Here is a 19920-nt window from a genome sequence, read left to right as displayed (position 1 = left end):
TTGCTATGATGTACGGATACGGGACACGACACGGGATACGGAACATATCGACACGTAAATTTTAAAATTTTATAAGATACGGGAATACGCATACATATAAAATATAAGGTGTTTTTTTTATAAATCATAATAATATTTTAATATTTTATTAATATTAAAATATACATTAATTTTTTTAATTATTTTTAATTTCTTATTTTAATTATATCAAATATTTAAAATATTTTTATTTTAATAAATAATAATATATATTATATATAAATTTATTTTAAGAATATATGTTAAGAATAAGACTAGACACGTTGATACGTGATGATATTTAAGTGTGTCTAAACGTGTCCGATGAAATTTTTTTATTTTCTTTAAGACACGATTTAGACACACCAGACACGTGTATCAGACGAATGTCAATAAATGTCATGTTCAAAATGTGTCTGATATGTAAACACAGCAATTCAACAAAGTGTACGTGATTCGTATAACCTGTTTGTCGAATTTGAATGAATTACTATTGGGATTTGAGAATGTGACAAAAGTTACGAATGAGCCATGTTCTATGCATATGTATGTGTGCTTATGATGATTCCCTAATGTGACGTAACTCATCCTAATTAAGCACTTGGATTCAATTAATTATGTGTGTAGATATGAGATAGCTAGATGTAGATCTAGGTAGGTAAACATCATCATGTGGGGATAAATACAACACTAACAATAATTAACTAACGGCACAGCAGAACGTTTATTTCAATTAAGGATATGTCACTCATGACTTTATACAGTTCAATCCCAACCATTAACAACTATAAGAATTTGTGAGCTTCTTTCGGGGGCAAAAAATAAAGGTACTTTGCCATCTTGCTTTGCACATTTTGGTGTAAGTTGAAAACCTTCTCGCCCATATGCATGCATATTATTGAGGCCTATTAGGACTCATCTTTTTGGTCAAATTCAAAACTCTTCAGATCCACACACCAATTATGGGATGTGACGTTCCCTGCATTCTTGTGATCCTTATTTCAATAATGGTGGTTATAATTTGATTAAACTATAGGAATGTAAAATTTGATTTACATTGTGAGATAAATTTTGTTAGTATAAAGTTTAAAGTCGTATAAATTGGATAGGGCTCCACAAAAGCATGAAGTAATGCAAGTGTGTAATAATAGCTTGAGTAGGCTACTAGCTATAGCTAGGCTGAGCTTAGGTGACCTATCATCCACTATGCAATATCAACGAATTGTCAATTGTCTTAACAGAAAATAATTGAATGGATAACTATAGAATAAGAATCAATTAATAATTAGTGAAATGCATGAATGTGGTACTTTTCTGTTTTCTATCTCCATAGGATAATGGCTAATAAAATGTACAAGTAAATGTTGTAATGAATTGAAGTGGGATAATATTGCTGGAAATCATAATCACAGTTTGAGGGTGGCATTAAGCGAAGTGAGAGCAATACATTCCAAATACAAACACCCACTTGGCCCTCCTTCCATGAATGCTAATAAGGATGCATCCATGATTTTACAATACATATACCACCCAACCAACCAACCAACCAAACCCCACACCTATTTTATACTTTTTCTTCTTATATTATAGAAAAGCTTTTAAATATATTAATATTTCAGTAAATTTTAATTATTAATTTTAATTATATATTATATATATTTTTTATAATTAAGATTAACGGTTAATAAGGGTGGACACGGATCAAATTGGTTCGGATTTAAAGTGAAATTAAAATCGAACCAATTAATAATAATTGGTTTGATTTAATTTAGATTTATATTTTTTCGTATATGTACCTAAACTGAACCAAACCGATTAAGAACGGATTCGGTTTGGACAATTGGATATCCGATAAAACAAAAATTCATAAAAGAAAATAAAAAAACAAAATTTTTATCTTAAAAATTTTTAAGTACAATAAACATGTAAAATCAATAAAAATAATTTAAACATGTTAAACACCAAATATATTAAAATCTAAACACATTAAATATAGTGGGAGTATGTAGATTTAGAAAAGAAGTGTTTCCAACAACAGTATCACTTACAGGTAAAGTGAGATTTGAAAAAGCTCTACTGGAATTTACTCCATAGGGTGAAAAATTGTTGCTAGTGTTAGAGTTATTGGGTGAGAAACTCAAAATCATTAAAAGATATATATATATATTTTTTTTTTAATTTTTATTTTTTTTATTTAATTAATATATGGTCGATTCTACGGATTGGTTCGAGTTTCGCATCTCAAAACCGTTATCCAGTATTAGAAAGAGACATTTGTTTGGCTCAAATTAAATCCGATTATCCGTTTGTTTCAGAACCAATTTAATTGGTTCAGTTTAGATTTAAACAGCTAATCGAATATTCGCTATCCATACTCACTCCTACTGGTTAAAAATCATTAATACACCAGTATGTTGATATAGGGGTGTCAAAAATCCCCAACAGGCGGGGATCCCTGCAGGGACCGCCTCAAATGGGGCCCCGATTGTGGGAAATTTTCCCCGTGGGGATGGGAATAGGGAGCAAAATTCCCCCGAGACAGGCGCGGGGACCCGAGCGGGGATCCCCGCCCCATCCCCGATAATTCCCCGAACTGTTAAACTTATTTAAATACTCTTACTTTATTTCCAACATAGGGGGTATTTTAGTAATTTCACCCATTAAAAAACCTTAACCCTATATTCCCTTCTCACCTTTGTTGCTGCGCCCTCTCTAACTCTCTATTCCCATCCAAACCCAAACTCTCCAGACTCCAGTCACTCACTCACTCTCCACTTTGTTCAAACTTCAAAACCCTCACAGCTAGCCACCGGCCACTCTTGCGCCGTCACCCTAGCAGCTTCACCGCGTCGTTCTCTCTCCTCAGGCACGGCGTCCTTCTCCTCTCCACTTCTGCGTCTGCGTGTTTGCTTCTATTCTCGTCACTGTATGTTAACATATTTGTCTCTATTGTTTTAACAGAGAACATGGAGATGTTTGTTGGAAGTTTTATGCCGACAATGAAAGAATATTTGATGTTAAAGACTTTGTTTTATTGCTTTCTTTATAATGGAAGTTGCATTTTAAGATTTTATTTTATGGACTATGATTTGCTATGTTGTATTTCTGGACTTATAATTTTAGATAAGATATGTTTGTGTGTTTATAATAATATTTTTTAGTTTATTTTTTTATTTTTTTGATATTTTTTATTATAATTTTCATATGAATGTTAAACATAGAGAGATGTGGAATGGAGCTCCGCGGGGAACACGGGGAATACGGGGAACGGGAATAGGGACAATTATCCCCCCATGACAGAGAATGGAGCGGGGACGAAAATTAATTCTGGGGGCGGGGACGGAGAGTAGGGAAGCATCCCCCGCCCCCGTCCCGCCCCCGCCCCGCCCCGCCCCATTGACATCCTATGTTGATACACTTAATTTTTTTTTATTATATATAAACTAAATACATATTCCAACTAGGCCCACCATTCACATGCGCGTGTTGTCACGCTCCAGAACTGTGAAGCGTAGAAGAGGAGCAGAGTTAAAGTGAGTTTAGAAAGAGTGATTGCAGTTTGCAGGCAGCCAGAAGAAACCCTCGACTTTTACGCGGGTTCTGTCTCTCTTTCCAATTACTTTTTTCTTTTCAATTTATCTTTCTTCACAAAAATATATTATTATCAATTATTTCAATTTATAGTAATATCAAACATTTCTATTAAAAACAATAATAATTATCAAATAAGATAAAATATATGTTAAACATAAAAAAGTAATTACATTATGTGTATATAAAAAACGATCACTCAATTAATTATCGTATAAATATATATATAAAATAATTGATTCAATAATTAATTTTTTTTATAAATTGATGGTACTTTAGTTATGTCATATTGTGATTGACATTGGCGATTCCAACGTAGCTGCGGTGGCAAGAAAGGCGCGCGATGGGGTCTGCAGCCGCATGTCCACGTGTCGAGTATTGAAGCGAGGTTGACGGGTGCCCCTTCCGGTGAAGGGTATTAAAGTAATTTAGGGTAAATAGAGGGTAGGGGATGGGGCCCGTGGGAGGGATTGCCAAAAGGAACTAGACCGGTCTTTGTCTCATCAGAGGCTGTCGGCTACCGCCAACTGGGTTATTTTAGATCGTACGGTGAGGATTTGGCCAAAACTGAGTAGAGAGGGCCCACACTCTGTATGGGAACGTGATACCTGGAATCAAGACACCCAACAAAGGATAGTGTTTGTGACACTGTGCTATGCTGTAAGCTTATACTAAAATTATATTATTCAATATTCATATAATTTTATATTATTTAATTCTGTCTCTTTCTTTTTATTATACTACATTTTTTTATGTACGTAATATTTATACGTGGAAACTCAAGTACAGTCGACTTCACGTGAAATTGATAGTTGAGAGTAATTAAATAATTTGACTTATTTAACTAAATTTTCATCTAACGATTCTCAACTATCAACTTCATATAAAGTCAACTGCACGTGAGTTTTTACCATTTTTATAATACAAAGTGCCTACTTAAAGAACACAAATTCTCATGCATTTCCTTTTAAATATGAATAATTTGGCTTAATCTGATTACAATTTCATACAAAACTTAAAGCCTCCCAATAAATTTGATAACTTGTAGATTATTTACTTGGGGTTATTGTTGAGAGTGAATTTGAATGCTGGTTCAAAAGGGGGAAGTGGAAGTTGAGTAATGAGTAGGGTAGAGAGTGCAATGCAAAGGAGTAGCTAAGTGGGGCTCTTCCCTGTCAGTGTTACACAGTACTCGTTAGTCGTTACACCCTTCAAAATAGAAACTTCCGTAGAAATAAAAATTCCTCTTATTTTATCTCTCTCTTTCTTTCCAATTCAAAAAATAAAACAAATCAAAATTAGGTCCACCATTTTCACTCAAGATGTTAACGATACTATAACCATTTTTTTAAAGAAAATTAATGTTAACGTATGGTGTACATAAAAGTAGTGGTACTACTGGGAGAGGCGTCGTTTTGTCTTGTAAAAGTTGTAGTACCTTTCTTTAAAAAATAAAAAAAAACAATCCTCTAGATATTAGTGTAGGGTGAACAATTTAGAGAATAAAAAATTTAAGGTGATTTGGGTGAAAATAGACTAATGTGAATGTTGCAAAAAGAGAGGAGAAGGAGAAATATTATTCTTTTTAATTGAAAATTGATCACTATTTATTCACTACATATATATTGTTCGGTTCGGTAGTTTTTGTGATTTTGGTTCACCAAATAAATGTTGTTCGGTTTGGTGGCCTCTTTTGACTTTGTTTAATGTTTAAGATTATTGTGATGCGTTTCGGAAAAACAATCCAAATCGCACTCATTCAACTGATTTTGAAGTTGATTCATTTATTGTTTCAATTCAAAAGTCCAGATCGAAGAAGAAAACGAAGAAGAAGAAGAACTACAAAGCTAATTACGTTGAAGTCAATCCAGATCCATAACAAAGAACACGAGTAGAGAAGAAGAAGAACAACAAGAAAGAAAACGCGAGGAGAGGAGAACGGTGAAGCCTATAACGCGAGCAGAGAAAAAGAAGAAGTAACGTTTTTTCATAATGAGTGGGCGCATGTTTTCACTCTCATTAATGCGTATGACTCTATTTGGGATTGGGTCAATTTGGTTATATGGTTACATGGATGTGTAGCACGCACGATAATTAAAATTCTACCCTAACCCAAGTTGTGCAGTTTGTAGATTTAGCACCACGTGTATTTCTTGTGTTTATAATGTTTCCACCAAGGTTCTAAAAACCGATTTGAATCGACCGGTCGAACCGTAAATTGAGGAAAAAAGCGGTTCAGACAATAGGTAAAACCGTAAATTTTGAAAACCGTGATCAATCCGGCAAATCGGTCGGTCAAATCGAATTGTGACTCGACCGGTTTTTGGAGAACACAATTAAACGTTGCCGTTTTTCACTGATTCACTCACTGAACCAGCAATCCCTAAGCTAATCTTACTCCATCGCGCAAGTCCTAGTCCATAATCGATCTCCATTCTCTAGCGGTGGCAAAACGAATCGAACCCGCCGGGTCAAACTGTCAAAAAGGCGGGTCGGGCCGAGATTTTGAACCCGCCAAATTTTAAAAAACCGCCTAAACCGCACCGCCAAACCCACGGGCCAGGGCCGGCGGGCTGGTATCTTATTTTTTTAAGGGCATTTTTGTAATTTTACCTATCATATAAATAAAAATTTTTTACTCTACCTTCCCAGTTCCCACAATCAACACCAGCCGGCCCTAATTTCCCATTTTCCCTTCCCACTTTCCCAGCTTCCCTGACCTTAGACTCCTTGAGAGAATGAGAGTTGAGAGTGAGACCCTGACCCTGAGTCGGTGAATATCTGTCCCTGAGACCCTGAGCATTGCCTCGTCCTCAAGGCCTCGACTTCCTTCAGCAGCTCATCATCGTCGCCCGTCGGTCTCCCAGTCGCCAGTTGCTGCCTCACCAAATCGCACTTCCGGCGGCGGTGTTGGTCTTGCCTCTACTCTATCCTCTGCTCATCTCTCCTCCTTTGCAGCTCATCGCCGTCGGTCTCCCACTCGCCGGTCCCTGTCTCGTACGATTCTCACCCGTCCTCACCGAATCGCACTCTCGGCGGCACTGTTTGGTCTTGCCAGTCCTATGCTCATCTCTCTTATCTCCTCCTTTGCCTCTCGGGTCTCGACGGTTCAGTGTCCAACCTTCGGCGGATTCCCGGCGCGCTCCTCTCTCCTCTTCTGCTTCTTGGCGGCTGTGTTTCAAACTCAGTAAGTGAAGTTATTTATTTTCTTTTTTTTAAATAAGAAACTGTGATTACAGTTTAGTGAGTTACTGAGTTTACCTATTCATGATTTTTGTTATGGCTATATCATATAATCATATATTCATGTGTTTGTGGTTGACTGGTTCTGGACAGCTTGTTTCATGCTTATCAAATTTTTTGTGAATTTGTTTAGGAAACTTGTTTCACTGGACACTGGATTTTGTGAATTTGTTTAGGAAACTTGTTTTACTAGACACTGGACAGATTCTTTCATGCTTTTGTGGACAACTTCTTTCTCCTATTTTTAAAATGCTAACTAACTTCTAATTTATGAATGAATTCAAACATCGAAACTAGTTTGGTGGCTTGGTAGCTTGATTGAATATGCTATTGACTGTTTATTCTTAATTTCTTATTTATGTTGATATGCATTCTTTGATATGCATTCTGTATTTCTGTTTTAATTCGTTGCTTTAATGATTTTTGCCTTAAACGGATGCTTGGTGTATTTGTTTTGAATTTTTGATGCAACATTATTGAAAATTATTGATGGTTCAGTTCCTCTGCTTAGCTTCTTTCATACTTGTTCTGATGTATTTGTGTTATTTAGGTTGAATTATTGATTTTGCTATGGATAACCATTTCTCTATGGAAGTTGATAGTGGGAATGTAACACAAAATCCTGAAAATATGGAAACATCTGAAACGGCAGAAGATATTAAAAAGAAAAAGACGAAGGCAACAACATCTGATGTGTGGAGATATTTCACAAAGCTTGGACCTGGTGATGATGGTATAGATCGTGCTCAATGTGATGGATGCAAACATAAGTTCAAGGCTGGTGGTAAACAATATGGGACATCGTCACTTAAGCGTCATTTAGACAGGTGCGTGAAAATAGACTTTGAGGATATTGGTCAAATTTTGATAGAAATGCAAAATAAAATGGGGGCTCTCAAGATAGATAATCATGTATCGCGTGAGATGTTTGCTGCCTTTGTGATTGATTGTGATGTTCCCTTCTCTATTGTTGATAATAAAAAATTTAAGAATTGGATAAAATACATCAGTCCAACTTTAGGCCTGATTATTAGAAATACTATTAAAGAGGATGTGCTGAAAATTTACACAAGGAAAAAAGAAAAGCTTAAAAGTACTTTAGTAGCCATTCCCAATAGAATTTGTTTGACTTCTGATTTGTGGACATCCATCACTACAGAGGGTTATTTATGCTTAACTGCTCACTTTGTTTATTTAAATTGAAAATTACAAAGTAAAATATTGAGTTTTTGTCATATGCCTCCTCCTCACACGGGATTTGAATTGTCTTCCAAAATTTTTGAGCTTTTAAATGAGTGGGGAATTGAAAAGAAGATTATGACTCTTACACTGGATAATGCATCTGCTAATGATACATGCCAAGATCATTTGAAAAGTACATTAAATATGCATGATTGGTTGTTGTGTGATGGGGAGTTCTTTCATATTCGTTGTTCTGCTCATATCTTGAATCTTATTGTACAAGATGGATTAAAAATTGCTCATGATGCATTGGATAAGATTAGGAAAAGTGTGAAATATGTAAGGGTATTGGAAAGTAGAATGATAAGGGTTAAAGAATGTGTTTCTGTGATTCCTAGTTTGAATTTTACAAGTGGGTTGCTGATAAACCCCATTTTTAGGGTTTATCTTGTATTGAATTTAGAGTATTTTGATAACCTTTTCTCGCACTTAACCTATGAACTGGCATGGTTTTGTAATCTCTCCCATATTTGTGCTTAAGTGTAAAAACATGCTTTTTAAGCCTTATTTTGATGAATTCTAGTTCCTCTTTGATTCCATAAGATGCCTTGATGTGTTTGCTAGTAATCTCAGGTTGAAAATAGGCTAGTCATGGATTAAGGGAGCAAGGAAGAAAGCATGCAAGTGGAGAGAAGCACAAAAGCCAAAGAAATTGATCTCAGCCATGCACGCGCACGCGCACAAGGCGCTCGCGCGCACATTGCAGAATCGGCCAGGGACGCGCACGCGTACCATGCGCGCACGCGTCGATGACAGCACATGACTTCATTAATGCAACACGTGCCTGGCGATTTGAGAGGGTTTCTGAACCTATTTTGGCGCCAATTGCTAAGGGAAATGAATAAAAGGATGAAGGACTAAGGGGAAGGCATCAATCAATGAATCAATCTAAGTCTAGCATAGGGAATATACTTAGGATTAGTTTTAGAGTTTTAGAGAGAGAAGCTCTCACTTCTCTCTAGAATGAGGATTAGGATTAGGTTTAGTTCTTAGATCTAGGTTTTACTTCATGTTCTCTTCTACTTCTACTTTCCAATTCTTTGTTGTTACATTCATCATTCTTCTACTCCTTTGTTGTAATTTCCTTTATATTGTTCTTATACTTTGTTGTAGATCTACTATTGCTACTTCCATTTTCTTTCAATTCAATAAGAGGTAATTCATAATAATTGTTCTTCTTTACTTTTCTATTGTTGATCTCTTGTTTTTGTAGTTGTAGATTCCTTTAATTCTTGCATTTAATAATGTTTACTTGTATTGCACTCTATGTGTTTGATGAAATGTCCCTTTTAGTTTTAGTGTAGGTTTTGTTCCTCTTGGCCTAGGTAGAGTAATTAGTGACACTTGAGTTATCTAATTCCTTTGTTGATTGATAATTAGAAGTTGCTAATTAATTTGAATATCTCTAAAGCTAATCATTCCTTTAGGAGTTGATTAGGGCTTGAGGAATCAAATTGATTCATCCACTTGACTTCCCTCCATAGTTAGAGGTTAACTAAGTGGTAGCAATGAACAATTCTCATCACAATTGAGAAAGGTAACTAGGATAGGATTTCTAGTTCTCATATCTTGCCAAGAGCTTTGTTAGTTGTTAGTTTATTTTCATTGTCATTTACTTTCATGCCTCTTATCAAAACCCCAAAATAATTCATAACCAATAACAAGACAATTTATTTTAATTCCTAGGGAGAACGACCCGAGGTTTGAATACTTTGGTTTATAAAATTAGGGGTTTGTTACTTGTGACAAACAATCTTTTGTATGAAAGGGTTATTGTTGGTTTAGAAATTATACTTTACAACGAGATTTTATTAGTGAAATTCTAAACCGTCAAAAATCCAATCATCAGTTGCATCTAGATGTTACTACTCGATGGAATTCTACGTACATTATACTTGAAAGTGCTATCAAGTATCAGAAGGCCTTTGAGTATTTGAAGGCAACCGATCATGCTTATAAGTATTGTCCTTCGGTTGATGAATGAGAGAGAGTTGAAAGGATATGTGATTTTTTATACCCCTTTTATGAAACTACTAATTTGATTTCTGGTACATCTTACCCTACTTCGAATTTGTATTTTCTACAAGTCTATCATATTCAATGTGTTTTGATGGGAAGTTTGAGAAGTGAAGATGAGCTTCTAAGGAGCATGGGAGAAAAGATGATGAACAAATTTAAGAAGTATTGAGAAAAGTATAGTGTCATTCTTGCATTTGGTGCTATTCTTGATCCTAGACTTAAAATTTCTACTTTAGAGCTTATGTATGAAGAGATTGATACTGAGACTGCAAAAGAAAAGGTGGAACAGGTGAAAGAGAAATTATACAAGCTTTTTGAAAAATATGACAAGAATTCTCATCCAACTGTTGAAGCACAAGGACCTGGTATTTAGTCTTCATTCATGACCCATACTCCTGAAAGTGCAAGCAAGAAGCGACTTGCGATTGTTGGCGTAAGTAATGTTTAACATATTTTAATTCTCTTATATTATTGATTGTCATTATTCTATCTTAACAAGATGTGATTATTTCTATTTTGCTAGAAATTGATGAAACGTAACCATCAAGCTGAGGTCTCTAGTGGAAAGAATCCACTTGATACATACTTGAAGGAGCCACTTTTGTCAAAGGATTGCTTTGAAGATTTAGATGTTTTGGAATGGTAAAAATTATATGAGAGTCGTTATCCGAAGTTATCAATCATGGCACGTGATTTATTGAGTATTCCAATTACTACGATTGCATCGGAATCTGCCTTTAGTATTGGAGCTCATGTCATTAACAAATATAAAAGTCGAATGTTGCCAGAAAATGTTGAAGCTGTGATTTGTACTCGCAATTGGAATAAAGGCTTTGTTGATAGTAATTAGATTGTCAGTTACTAATTTAATATTTATATAATATTTAAGTATTTATATCTTATTCTAAATTTGGGTATTCTTCTAATTGTAGGTGAAGGTGAAGATGTGAATCCTCAAGGTGCTAGACGAGGCGGTGTTTCAACTTCCGGATCAGATTCAAATTTTATTGATTTGGAAGTTGATAATTGATTTATGTGGATTGATTAAGGATTGTTTTGGGTGACTTGTTAATTTATGAATTATGTTGTGTGTTTTGTTTTAATTATAGTAGGATTTATGTGTGGATTATGTGTTTGTTTTATTATTGTTATGCACTTAGCCACTTATGTTTGAGATTTTGATATTTATTATTTGTTATGTTATTTTCAATGAAAAGAGTTATAATGGTTAATTATAATTTTTTTATGAATTAATAATTAATTTAAGATATTACTTTATATGTTAAAAAATTAATTCAATAAAATAATTTTATTATAAAATAAAATAATTGTTAGTAGTTAGTTAGTACGATAAATTGAAAAATATGGTTAAATTTTTATATATGGTTAAAAAATATTTCAAAAAAAAAAGAGGTGGGCTGACCCGCCAACCCGCCAGTCTGCCCTTTGGCGGGGCGGGGTAGCAAGTTGAGCTCATATTAGTTTGGCGGGGCGGGGCGGGCCAACTCGCTTTGCCACCCCTACCATTCTCTTCTCCGTCTCTCACACACACTCAGTCTAGGGAGGAGGGATGCCTCTCAAGTCTCAATCTCATCGAGCTCACCTCCGAATAGCCACCGCCTCGTGCTCGCTCACTTTCCCTCCATCACGCAGCAGCCATCGCAACATTCAAAGCCTCCGTCGCACAACCTTCGAAGCCTCCCTCGCGCAGTAGCCATCGCAACCTTCGAAGCCACCGTCTGCTCCACCAGTCTTGCATGCTCTATCTCCCGCGGTGCTCTTGGTGTCTCTGTCTCCCTTGGTCATTCGGTGTCTCTGGCTTTGTCTCTCAGTGCCTCTGTCCCTTCCGAACCATTGACTTTTGCATGCTCTGTAGGTAATTTTTTTAATTAACTATGAATTTATGACCGAACTCTGATATAGTGAAGCTTTGTGAACTCTGAATTTATGATTGGCTGATATAGTGAAGCTATGTGAACTCTGATTCAAGTAATTCAACTGTGAACTGAAATGGCGATATAGTGATATAGTTTTTTTGTGAACTATGAAGTGTCAACTGATATAGTAATATAGTGATTGAATATATGATTGAATATTATTTTTGTTATTTTGATTTTCAGTTTTAATTGATTTTATTAACTTATTAATTTGATAATTTATTATTTTGGTGTTGTTCTTGACCTTTTGATTGTTATACTGTGTTTTACTGTCGTTGATTTAATAAATTGTTCATTGAGTGGAAGATGAAAACATGTTATGATAAACCTACTCCTGTCATGTTAAACCTATCATGTTAAACCTACTCAATTCATTTCATTCTTGGCATTCATAACAAGGCTTTTCATTTCATTGCAAGAGTGGTGGTACATCTTGATGAAGCTATAATAATGTAAGCATGGATAAATCACAAGCTTGGTATCTAACACACTTTATTCCACAAACAGAAAATTACATGACAGAAAAAAAATACATGAAGCTTTGCATGACCTCTGATCTCCTCTGGTTGTTCTATTAGGCATATCCACAGACAAGTCTCGCAAGCCACAAGGGTTTAGATAAGTGAGAGATTAATGTAGCAAAACTGCAACAAGTTATGGCGAATTTTGATAATTGATGATAAATTTAGATGTTGGCATTTTATGTTTGGTTGGTTGTTTTTGTTATTTGATTTTTGAGTTTGTATTTGAATAAGATTATAACATTCTAGTTTATGTAGTATTTTGAATTTGGATGATATTTTAAAATTTATATTAGACTATAATTATATTTTAGTGTGTTTATTTATGTTTTATTTACTATTTTATTATAAAATAATTTTTTCGGTTCAATCACAATCAAACCAGTTAAACTTATGAATCAATAAACCAATAAATAAAACGGTTCGATAACCGATATAATTTTCAAAACCTTGGTTTCACCATTAATTTTTCAAATTAAAAAGTTTAGATTGATTAATTTTTCCGGTTCCTCTCCAAAACAATCATTTCACATTGATTTAATTTTCCCTTAAATTGTTTAAAAAAAATGAAGCAAGGGAAATTATAAACACTGTAAAAATTAATGTGAAAATAAGATTTTTATATGATTTAATTTTTAAATAAGATTTTTACAGTGTTTATAAATATAAAACATTTCTATTTTTTTAAATCGTTTTTGAAATTAAATTAGGCTCGCTTAATATTAATATAGTATCAGAATTTATTCAATTTAATGTTATTAGACCATCATATTAGAAATTGACTTTATAAATGTCAGATATTCCTTACTTCTTAAGTTAACTTTTTGAGTGAGTTAGGTCCAACTAATTCTAAAATAATAACAATTTATATTTAATCTAATTTATTAGTTTATCTTCTTAAAAATACTCACACTCTAAACAATTATTTTAGATATAAAAAAATTATATTATAAATTATATCTATTAAAAATAAATTTTTTAGAATATTTATATTTATAAAGCATTTTTCATCTTTTAAGTTGGCTTTTAGAGTAACTCTAATAAAATAATTTTTGGGTATTAGTTTTATTTTTTATAGTAACTGAATTGATTTGAAATTTAAACTTGCATTGAATATAATCTTTAAAATAATACTAGTATTAGTAAGAAGATATTGTATTATTTTAAAAAAAAGACTAGTAAAATACTATTATTTATATATCTATTAAATCTATTAAATAAACATTGTAAATTTGTAACTTTGTTATATAATATTGTTAAGTTGAAATAAAATCGAGTATTAGAGTGACGAATTTTACATTAAATTTAAAATTAATTTTTATGATATATAGTCATATAAATATTTATGTAGTATTTATTATATAAGATCCAAAATAAAATAAAATTAAAAAATAACGTTAAAAATGCGAATTTTTTATTTTTAATATTGGGCCTATGTTGGTATAATCCACTAAAATGTCCAAAAAAGTGTGTTTAACGCCGTTGTGGGAAGTCACTTACTGCTACAGGAAAACGTCACCGCCGTTTTTTCAGCCACGTCACTTTCATTTTTAACAAAGCACAAAACGTCAGCGACGTTTTGTGTGTGCATGGTTAACACGTGGATGAAAAGTTCTCTCTCATTCCAGCGTGAATATTTTTAACCTTAGTAACCCCTTCTCTTTCCCATTTTTTCGTCTTCTCTTCTCAGTTTCACTACAAAACGACTTGCTTCCATTCTTATCAATCCTACCCCACCAAAAATAAGAAAACCCACAAAGTAAAACGGCAGCACTCATACCGAAGGTTTTTTTTTTTTGGAACTGAAAGTATGAACAAAAATTTTTAAAAAATAGACTAAGGTTTTGTAATTTTTTTTTAAGTTATTTTACTATTAATTAATAGTAAGTTAATTCATTATTAGTAATAGTACCGACATTAGTATAGGTGTTAGTTAGTGTTAGAATTAGTTTTAGTAAATTAATTATTATTAGTGACTTAGTTACTGTTAGCGTTAGATTAGGTTAGTGTTATTTAAAATTTAAAATAGCTGTTTTGAAAAATAGAATTATTTATGTATTAATAATTGATTATTATTAATATATGTTTGGACTTTTTTTTAAGAAATTTTTTTATTTTATAATTAATTTATAACTTTATTAATTTAAAAAATAGAATTAAAAAAGAATTAGTTAATAATTTTTAAAAAATTTTTTAACTTACGTAAAATATTAGTTTTAGTAATTATTAATTTATATTTTAGTTTTGCTTAAAATATTTAATTAAATCTGAATTATTAAAAAAAGTATTTAAAGTAGAATTATTTAAAAATTATTTTAACATTTTTAATTTACATAAAATATTAGTTTCAATTATTATTAATTCATGTTTTTAGTGATGTTAGTTTTAGTTGAAATATCTTTTAGTTAAATTTAAACTATTATTAGAAAATATAATTAATTATAGTTACGTTATTTTTATTACTATTAATTTTTAGGATAGATTTAATCTTGGTTTTATTTTAGAACGTGTTTTTAACAAAAAAAATAGAGTTATTAAAGATATATTAATAATAAATTTTCATTCATTTCAAATATATTCTTTCTAATGCAGAGTTTAAAAAAGAGGAAGATGGAAAAACATGACATCATACGTGCTGAGAATCATATTATAAAATATTTTTAACATTCTCTATATGTAAATAATTTTTATGTTTAATGTAGTAGTTAATAATTAGTAGTTTATTTAGTAATTATCAATTATTAGGATATGTAGTGATTTAGTAAGTGTTGAATATAATATTAGTCATGAAATGGTTATAGTAATTTACTATTAATGATTAATTTTTATTTTCAGGGTTCAAGAAATTTGCACATGAGACACTTACACCAAATAGACTCATATGATAATAGAGTGGAAGAACAACTGAGAGCAAGCATGTTTTATTATGTTTCTCAATTTGGGAGGATCGTGTCTTATAGGCCGACTGTAGACGCACTGGTTGAAAGGTGGCGTCCAAAAACACACACGTTTCATCTTCCATATGGTGAGTGCACGATCACTTCAGAGGACATCGCAATGATTCTTGGACTCCGAACCGATGGTTTGCCGGTGACTGGATCAACCGATCATAGTACAAGTGGGTTATAAACGAGTGCTTGGCCCAATTTGGTGTTGCTTCTGAGCCGAACGACCACAAAGGAAGCGGAATCAAGCTGGCATGGTTCTGCATCCTAAAGCGGCGCCAATATTTGACTGATCAAGTAAGTAAGAAAATTTATATGAAATGTCACACAATGTGTCTATTTGGTACGATGTTATTTAGTGACAAGTCTGGAATCTTTGTGCACTGGAAGTATTTGCCATTGTTTCGTGACTTTTCTCAAATTCATAAGTTTAGTTGGGGTTCTGCTTGCCTTGTGCACATGTATCAATCTTTGTGTCGGACATCGAGATATGATTGCAAGGACATGGATGGTCCTCTGGCATTACTCTTTGTGTGGGCCTAGATACGAATGCCGACAATAGGGCCTCTGCCGGTGGATACTAGCTTTCCACTCGCTCGCAAGTAATATTTGACTAAGTTGTCGATTTTGGTTTTTTTTTTCTATATTAATTAGTTTCTAATATGAACATGATATGGCAGGTGGAATGATTATCAATCACCACTGAGCACTATAAAAATAGGACAACCTCTGATGTTAGGAGAATGTTGGATGATCTTCCTCTAGATGGGGTAAGTGTTTTGTTGCTAAGACCTTTTATTATGTTGAGTTAAATTGATTGTCGGTTGTTTATGGTTTAGGGTCAGAAAATGTAATTTTATGTTATTGTTTTAATTCTGTACCCATTGTGTTGTTTTATTTAATTCTCTAATCAAAATAAACTTGTAAATTAACTTAAGCAAAGTAAGTGTCACATGACTCAATACAAACATAAGGCTAGATAAAGTGTTGAATGCACCTCAAATTACAAACTATAATTGAACATAATACTACATATAATGACAAAAATGGCTGAGTCACAAACTACAACGGAATATCATACTAAATAAGATGTTGGAAACAACTAAGGTCACAGACTATGAATTTGGAGCCGATCCACTAGCACTGGTTTCACCATGGCACGGGCATCTGCTTTGGCTATGACCTTCACCGCTACAAAGCCTACAACGCCTAGGACCACGTAGATCACGAATATCCATCTCATTCAAGAAGCGAGTTTTCTTAGGACGGCCTTTGGCCACTCGCTTGAGGTGGGGATTGGGTACGAGTCTTAGTCCTTGATGCACAGGCCAATGTTGTTGGATTTTCTAGTAGCCTGAATCGGGTCTTGTATACCTTTTGGATCTCACCCATCGTATAAACCTTGTACACATACTGTTTCCAATTCAGGCGCTGGTTTGCACAGCAGACAAATACATGGCGACATGGAATTCGATCCACCTGAAACTCACCACAATCACAATGCTGAAAGCGCAAGTTTACTGCAAACTCCAACCCACTTGGCATCTTGTGCACTTCAAAGACCTCGTTCTGCTTATCAAATAGGTTAACTTGGATGTTCCCCGTTGAGTGCTGATTTGACATAATTTTATGAGTTGCATATTCAGAGAATAGTTGTCCTGCACTTATACGAGCCTCAGCCTCAGCTCTCTTCCTTGTGAATAATGCATTTAGCCTGTAAAAAGTTGCCTTAACAAGGGCTGTGACCGGAAGATTGCGTGCCCCTTTCAATACTCCATTAATGCATTCCACTAGGTTAGTTGTCATATGCCCCCAACGATGTCCACCATCATATGCCAAGGCATATTACTGTCGAGAGATCCAGTCTAACCACTGCTTGTAAGCCTCCCCCCACTCACATAATCTCTGGTAACGCATATCAAATTCACGCATTGTTCTAAAATAGCCAATGTTGACAATTAGCCTCTGCAGGAGTGGTGCCTTGAAACTCCTAAAAAAGTTGGATGCTATATGTCGGATGCACAACATGTGAATAGCTCTCGGATATTCCCATGCTCCATTACTATGACCCACAGCTGAGATGATTGACTCGTGTCGATCAGAGATAAGGACAACACCATCTCGATTAACTAGATGTGTTCACAAATGGCTAAGAAAAAAGTGCCAGGCATCGGCAGTCTCACCTTCGACTATGACAAATGCAAGAGGCACGATATTTCCATTGCTATCTTGTGATACTGCAACTTAAAGAGCTCCTTTATACTTTCCATACAAATGTGTGCCGTCAATCTGAACCACTTGCTTGCAACTTTTGAATGCTTTAATGCATGGGTAGAAAGCCCAGAAGACTCATGTCAGAATTCGGAGATCTTTAACTAACTCATCCCCTCGATAGCCATATGCAGTTTCATACTCAACAGCTACTGATGGTTCTTTTGCAACCATTGCTTCAAACCATGTGGGCAAAGCTTCATATGAAGATTTCCACACACCAAATATTTTTTTCACTATCTTTTTCTTGGCCAACCATGCTTTGTGATAACTTATCGTGTAGTTGAACTTCGATTGTACTTCAACAATGACAGATTTTACTTTTATGGACGGGTCAGCTTCAACTAATGGCTTTATCGCTTCTGCAATTGTTTTAGAGTCCATTTTAGCATGATCTTGAGATTTGGTACTTCTGGTGCACGTGTGACTACCACTGTATCTCCTTATCACCCAACAATACTGTCTTTTCATAAGACTAACTTTGATGAGCCAATCACAACTTATTTTGTACTGTATGCATTTAGCATAGAATGTTGTTGGTTCTGATTCATATACCCTATAAACAACTCCTCTTCGAATGGTATACTCTTTAACTGATGCAATAACAACCTCTCTAGAATTAAACTCCATTCCAACGGCAAATTCATCGACAGCTACAACAGCTGGGGTTACACCAAAAATAAAACAAAAATAAATATAAATAATATTTTATTATTAATAATAATAATGAGAACAATAAATAGTAATAACAATTTAAAAAATAAAAATAATACTAACATAAAAGCAAAACAAATAATAATATTACTAATATTAAAAAAGTAAATAACAACGACAACAACAAAATTATTTGTATTAACATATTCATAAAATTCTGGTGCATGCATGGCATCAAGATTCAAAGCATGCATAAAAGATGGCTCTCCATATGGATGTTCCGGTTAGTGCATTTGCAACATCAGCCACATCTCTTTCAACCGTTATCTCATCTTCCTCTACATCTTCAGTTGGACCAACAACTTCATAATTACCTTCAAACTCTTCATCGCTTTCAGTATTATAACCCACCCAGTCTATGTTGGGTTCTGGAAAGTCAACATCATCGATTTCTTCGAACTCAACATACAACTCAATAAGTGAGGCCTGTGCTCTAGTTTGATAATAGGTAAAAAAACATTCTTTGCATACTAGCTTCAGCAGTCACATGCATCATTTAAAATTGACCGAAACCACCAAATACTAGCACAGGCTGCCTATACAGAATATTTAAGACTCTTTTTTGCACTTGATGATCTACACTTTGAGAAAGTATACTCTTAAGTCTTTCATATGTTATTGAAAGAGGAACAATAATAACACATGGATTCTCACATAAAAAACTCACACCTTCATGTGTATGAGATAAAATCAGACCATTGTAATATATTTTTAAACTAATATAATCCTCCATTTTATACACTCATCACACTCACTCACAAATTTTTTTCACTCTCTCAAACTGAGAACATTTTGTAGAACAAAACTCTCATTACTTCACTTAAACTTTAGTCTCATACTCCATTTTTACGTTTTAACACAATCCAAATTTCTTTTATAGTTACTTTTATATTTTTTTATTCCCCCAATAGAAAATGTTGCTGACGTTTTCACAAAACGTCACTAACGTTTTTACTTTTTCAGCAATACGTTAACGACTTTTTGACCAAAAAATAATTTAAAAATATATCTTCAATCAAAACGTCACTAACGTTTTCCTTTGTGACAATTAAAAATTAAATACATACACAATGCATCGCTAACGTTTTGCCTATAAAAAAAAATATTATACAATATGTCGCTGACGTTTTCTTCATGCAAAATTAAAAAAAAAATTATTCAATTCGTCGACGCCGTTTTGCTTTGTTTATTAAAATAAAAAAGTCACTCTCCCACAAAACTTTAAAGACGTTTTATTTCTTTCAAAAAATTAAAGCAGGTCCATAGCAGAGTAGTACACAATACCAACTAAATATCATTGAATAACACACGTTATTTTATAATATACAAAAAAAAACTGAGCCTAAAAATGCTCTTAATTTTAAGTTAGATCTACTTAATTCTGAGATAGTATCGAAATTTGTCGATTTATGATGATAA

This window comes from Arachis stenosperma, chromosome 10 (genome assembly GCF_014773155.1).
Source record: "Arachis stenosperma cultivar V10309 chromosome 10, arast.V10309.gnm1.PFL2, whole genome shotgun sequence".
Taxonomy (NCBI): Eukaryota; Viridiplantae; Streptophyta; class Magnoliopsida; order Fabales; family Fabaceae; genus Arachis; species Arachis stenosperma.
This window is presented reverse-complemented; position numbering follows the sequence as displayed.